The sequence below is a fragment of the Hevea brasiliensis genome, chromosome 17 (assembly GCF_030052815.1).
Source record: "Hevea brasiliensis isolate MT/VB/25A 57/8 chromosome 17, ASM3005281v1, whole genome shotgun sequence".
In the NCBI taxonomy this organism is placed as follows: domain Eukaryota; kingdom Viridiplantae; phylum Streptophyta; class Magnoliopsida; order Malpighiales; family Euphorbiaceae; genus Hevea; species Hevea brasiliensis.
In genome coordinates this window covers 15,581,899-15,588,475 of record NC_079509.1, presented here as the reverse complement: position 1 = coordinate 15,588,475, position 6,577 = coordinate 15,581,899, and the positions used below count along the sequence as shown (strand labels likewise).

The 6,577-nt window shown below is 33.8% G+C and overlaps 1 non-coding gene across 1 annotated transcript; it reads right to left on the bottom strand.

Annotated features, from left to right (window-relative positions):
* Positions 1-5,255: 5,255 nt before the first annotated feature.
* LOC131175663 (small nucleolar RNA R71) lies at positions 5,256-5,362 on the bottom strand. The gene has a single exon (XR_009145855.1). It is a non-coding gene; the product is annotated as a small nucleolar RNA R71 (small nucleolar RNA).
* Positions 5,363-6,577: the final 1,215 nt, after the last annotated feature.

Here is a 6,577-nt window from a genome sequence, read left to right as displayed (position 1 = left end):
AAAATCCAAATTGCAGCAGATATAATTTGGCACACTAATAAAGCTAAAATCAGTCCAAAATATCAATATTAATCCTCAATCAAGTTTAATTCAACAAAACACACAATAACATGCATATGAACATGTTTCATCAATCAAATTTACAATATTAGCAATCTGACACAAATTGGCATAAAATTATTGTTCATAGAGACTGAAAAAATACAGAATTTCTTCCCTTAACAACTGCATCGCAATTCTTTCCCTTTTGTAACAAATTTAGATTTGCCTAATCTTCATAAATAACCTACAAAAGATAAAAAAAAAAAAAAGTCACTTTTGAGTTGAATGGGATAAAACTCAAAAACTCAAAAAGAAAACAAACAAACTACTAAAAGTAAACTTGGATTGCCTCCCAAGAAGCATTTATTTAAGGTCATTAGCTTGACCTCTTCAGTTATGCTAATCAAAAAATGGCTTCCTTCCATGGTAATTGTCATATAATATGACATATGGGTTTTGATGTAAAATGCCCTCAAGATTGGCCAGATTTGAAGCAAATTTGCATGTAGCATGAACACCACTTAGAGTGGAATCACATGCTTGGGTAGAAGAAAGCTTTAGCACATGGAGGATATAAAATGATGAAGGAGGTATCCATGAGAGAAAATGGTCATCTGGTGGTGTATGAGTAAGCACCATCAATGAGCTTAAATTGATGGTTTTATCAATTTCCTCAACCACCAATTTTATTTCTGACTCATTTACATAGAAGCCCTCTTCCAATGACCCTCCAAGGATAAAAGAGTTATTTTCTTTAACTTTAAAATCCATTTCTTCTTCAAGTAACTCCTTTTCTTGTAGAAACTCTATTGGTAACTCATCTTCAAGGGATTTTTCTTTTTCTAATTGAGGCTCCACTTCTTCTGCAGATTCAAATTCCCATGAAGCATTGTCATAGCTTAACCTATTGTCCCCACCTTGATTATTTAGTTCCTCCTCATAAAGACCATTCATCATCTTGATTGATAGCTCATTTTCTTCATTGATGTTTCAAGATCATCCAATTTATCTATCATCTCTTTAAGTTTCATTCCTTGGTCTTCTTGAATATTCAATAATTGGTTAACGAGATTTTCAAATTTATCTTCTACCTCTTGATGTTCCACTCCTTTCTCTTCTTCAAACTCAAATGGTTGGTGTGAAATATTGGGTTGGTTATCGTATGGGGGATATTTGTGATTCCAACCCTACAGTGAAGGGTCCCAATGCCAATGGTAATTAAAATTCGCCATGTCATTCAATAAATGAATGACAACCTTATGACCTCTTTGAAGAACATTATCACCAGTTGCCCAAGCTCCATAATCTACCTAATTTCTTGTCACTTCATCCAAACCATCAAAGAAACAAAGAATTAGAGATTGATTTGAAAGGTTATGGTTGGAAAATCTCTCTACCATATCATTGAATCTTCCCCAAGTAGCATAAAAGGGCTCCAAGTGCAATCGAGCAAAACTTGTGAAGACTTGTACATGAAATATTTCAAAATACCTCACAAGATAAGCAAATAGAAACATAATTAGAAATATAAAAGAAAAAATTCAAAAAGAAAAATGCAAAGTAAAGCAATAATAAAAGAAAATGTCGAAATTAACCAAACAACCAAATCATCTAATATCAAACAATAATTCCCCGACAACAGTACCAAAAACTTAATGTGTGAGATCTGCAAGTATACGGGCCGTATCAAGTAATAAAGTGATAAGTAAAATATCATTTCCATGAGAAATTGTATTTAAGTACTAGACTATGATTGTTTCAATTATTTAGACTAATGGCAATTTATAGGAGAACTAAATTAACTAAATGCAGGAATTTAAATAGAAAATAAAGAAAATAGGCAATGGCAATGTAAATAAAATCTTAATTTAAGCAAAAATTAACTAAATTAATAATAGATAAGCAAGAACTAAGACTAATTTATAGTAAAAATGATTCTAGAATTGGGGTTTATGAATTAAATCTATTGGGATTTCTCTTAGTTCATCCAATTTTAAGAGAAAATAGAGTTTTGAATGTGATTGATTCTGAAATCTTTTGATAACTTTTTCAAGCAAACCAAAGAGTATTTTAAGAAAACTAAACATACTTTCATATAATATTTGATTCACTTAAAACCTATTAAGTTTTATAATCAATTAATGAATCTTCTTAAATCTCTAGTTTATTTTTAAATCTAGGTGTTTTTAAGTTCTATTCCTTGATTATCTATCAATGATTTTCACCTTTAGGTTCTTTAATCAAAGACTAAAAAGTAGACCCAATGGAATCCAACATTAGGTAAGTCATAAAGCACACAAGGAAAAGAATCAAAACTCATATTTATATAAATCTAGATAAAACCCAATCCAAATCCACAAATAAATTCAAAACATTACAACCCAACTTTGAAATCTTAGAAAAACTATTTTATCATGGTAAAATTTACAAAAGAAAATTGATAAAACTAAGAAAGGAAACATAAAAATAGACTAAGAATAGAAAAACCTAGGTGAAGGAGAACCCAAAACTCTAAAAAATTGCAACTAAATGTCACTTGGTAGCAGCTCTCCAGCAGAAATGGCGTTCTCCCTTCTCCTTCTTATTTTTTTTTCTTTTCTTGCGTTATTCCTTCTTCTTACTTCTTAGCGCAAAAAACTAGAAAATTACGCTTTTATATGGACTCAAAAATTACCCTAAAGTAAGTCTAAAAATGGATAAGAGCCAATGAATGGATAGAAGATGAGATGTAAAAATTTCCAAGTCAACAAAACTTTTCACGTTTTGGGTTGTTTGTTGAGGGTATTGCTTACCCTCAGTAACATCTTAAGCAAATTTCGGCTTCTGCATGGCCTGTCTGCTTAGGGTAAGCAATACCCTCAACAAATTGATGCATACATTTTGCATAGTCATTTAGGTCTAATTTTATAGCCATTTTATTCTATTATTAGTTATCTTTAGCTAATTTCATTAGTAAATTAGTTAGTTTTTCATAGTTGTCAATTTTGCATTAATTTGTAATTTTTACTTTGTTTTGTAGGAAAAATGGTGTTTTTGAAGGACTGAAGAGAATTTTGCCATTGAGGAGTGTCTCCTACAGCCAAAAGATGTCAAAAACAGGTTTTCAAGCTGAAATATGCATTGACCAAACTGTGCATAACTTGCCGCATAAGCTATGCAGATCTGCATAAGGAGAAAGATCACTGTTCCAGAACCAGCCGAAATGTGCATAAGGAGACTGCATAGCTTATGCACATTCTCGCCTCCCTTATGCACCTTCACGGGATTGTGCATAACCTATGCACCAAGTCATGCAGCTTCGCATAAGTGACCTGAACCAGTAAAATCGCATAAGGGATGCATAACTTATGCGATCCACTTATGCGATCCCATGAAGAGTTCATTAATGAGTGGCGGAGATTCCTCAAATAATTCCTCCTAGAACATACCATTTTAGGGCTCAGTGTCAGAAAAATGCTATAAATAGTCTCATTTTCCCATTTTAAAGGAAAGACAAGGAGCAAAGAAGAAAAGGAGGGGGGCTGAGCAGAATTTGAAGAGTCACCTTCACCTTCCACACCATTTTCAACCAAGATTTGCAGATTTCTTTCTTCCCTTATATTTTTCTACATTTCTAGTGTTTAATTTCTTACTTCTTAGCTTAGATTAAAGCTTTATTTCCATTTGAACTCATCATATCTTGTAAGCATTATGGATAGTGAGTAGTTTACTTTTGATTCTGGAGTAAGGGTTGTAATATTTGAGATATTTTGTGGATCTTGATTGGGTAATCCATATTTTGTGGTCTTAATGAGTTTTATTCATTTCTTGTATGCTTAATGACATGCTTAGTGTAGGATCCCATTAAGTGATGTTCTTAATCCATGGTTGAAGCACCGAAAGGAGAAGGCCTTGTGATAGATAATCAAGAAATTGGACTTAATTAACTTAGACCTAGAAATAGGCTAAGGATTAAGAGGATTCACAGATTAATTAAAGAACTTAATGGGTCTTAATTAATTCTAACTCCATGAAAGTAGGATTAGTTTGATTAAGGCACTCTTTGTCTCACTCGAAAGGGAATTCAAAGGATTTAAGAATTAATCTCCTTAAAACCCATTAGTTTCATAAGATTGGATAACCAATTTAAAATCCCAAAATAGCTCGAATATGAAATCCCAAACTCCGGAATCACCTTTTTACCATTGTTAATTTTCAATTGAATTTAATTGCTTGCCATTTTCAATATTGCCATATTTGAACTCGCTTATTTCAATTTGATGCAATTTTAGTTTAACGCAATACATTGTTAAATAGAATATTGATTTTGCACATATAGATTTTACGCTCCATTACTCATCAATTCACTTCTTTAATTTCATAGATACTTCGATTTAGTCAACTTTTATATCGAAAATTCAATCATTAACACAACTCCTCGTGGGATCGATATTTTTCTATACTACTTGTACGACCCGTGCACTTGCGGTAGGGACGCATCAAGTTTTTGGCGCCGTTGCCGGGGAGTTGTTTGTTTAAGATTGAATTCTTGATTATTTTAGTTGATTATAGTTTTATTTTTGTTATCTTTTCATTTTTGTGTTTGTTTGTTCTTTTTCAGGTACTTTTAATCTTTTATGAGAAGAGCTAGAAGCTCAAGTGATACATCCTTATTGTTCAATCCTGAAATAGAGAAATTTTGTAAGGCCAACAAGAAAGAAACCAGAAAAAGGAAGGAAGCTTTGAGAGAAACCGAAATTGAAGCAGATATGGCTGATGAAAGAATTAGAATTGGTGTTGGTAATGCTGGAAATGGTCAAAACAATGAAAATGAAGCCCAAGGAGAAGAAGTTGTTAATGCAAACGTGCCTAGGGGAAGTATGATGGATCATGCTTTTCCTCGTTTTGATGACTTGAGGGAGAGCATAGCAAGACCAAGGATTGATGCAAATAGTTACAAGATGGATTTTGGAGTTCTTCAAATGATTCAAAATTCTCAATTTGGAGGACATCCTTCTGAAAATCCACACACACACCTGAAGAAGTTTGCTATGATTTGTGACATGAAAAAACAACCTGGAGTGTCTGATGATGCAGCAAGATTGAAGCTATTCCCATTCTCTTTGAAAGATAGAGCACTGGATTGGCTTGATTCTTTACCTCACAACTCCATCACAAATTGGGAGCAACTCACTGATGCATTTCTTGCACAATATTTTCCACTGAAAACTCAAGAGCTGAGGAATCAAATGACAGCTTTCAGACTAAGAGAAGATGAAACTCTCTATGAGTCATGGATGAGATGGAAGGAATTAGAGAGATTATGCCCACATCATGCCATTCCAAAATGGATGATAAATCAGAATTTTTACACAAATGTCACTCCTGCAATCAGAGGGATTATTGATGCTCAAACAGGAGGAGAATTTATTATTAAGCATGAAGATGAAGCTTATGAGATGTTGGAGAAAATTGCAAAGAACACTCATCTTTGGAGTAGTCCAAGAGGACCAGCTCAAACTCAAAAGAGGCAAGCTGCTGGAATGTATGATCTTGACCCATTCAACATGATTAATGCAAAATTTGATGCACTTACAAATGTCCTTGCTAAGAAGATGGAAGATTTGAGTATGTTGGTTAGTTCATCATCATCAGCTGGAAGTTCACAACAAGTGGCTTATGCAGAGGAAACAACCAGCTGTGGAGTAGATTATGGAGAACAAGCAGCATATGTTGGTAATTATGGAAACAAGCAAATGGGGAATCCTTATTCTCAAACTTACAATCCAAATTGGAGGAATCATCCCAACTTTTCATGGGGAAATCAGCAAAATCAAGTTCAAAATCAGAATTTTCAACCACAACAGCAACAAGGAGTTCCATATCAGCAAAATAGGCAACCACTGCCTAATTTTCAGTAGAAAAATATGAACCCTCCACCAAAACAGCAAGAACGAAATTCCACCACTGAAGCTTTATTACAACAGATACTTGCTAACCAAAATAAGCATGATGAGGAGATGAGAGAGGTGAAAGCAAGGCTGGAACAGATGCAAACACACAACAGAATGCTGGAAAACCAGATTGCACAACAAGCATCCTCCTCAAGTGCCAAATCTTTTGGAAAGCTTCCAAGTCAACCAGAAAATCCAAGAGAGCAGTGTCAAGCTATTACTTTAAGAAGTGGAAAAGTTATAAATGATGAGAAGAGTGAAAACAGTGAGAAGAGAGAAAATGAAAAAGGAACTGATGGGAGTGAAAAACAAGAGAGTGCAGAAAAATGTAAAGAGGAAATTGAAGAGAAGGAAGAGAAATATATACCTCCTGAACCCTACAAGCCACAGCTTCCCTTTCCACAAAGATTTCACAAAGCCAAGCTTGATAGGCAATTTGGGAAGTTCTTAGAAGTTTTGAAGAAACTTTATATAAATGTGCCTTTTGTTGATGCTCTTTCACAAATGCCCTCTTATGCAAAATTCTTGAAAGAAATTCTCTCAAACAAGAGGAAACTTGAAGATGATGAAACTGTAGCTTTGTGAGGAAGAATGTAGTGCTA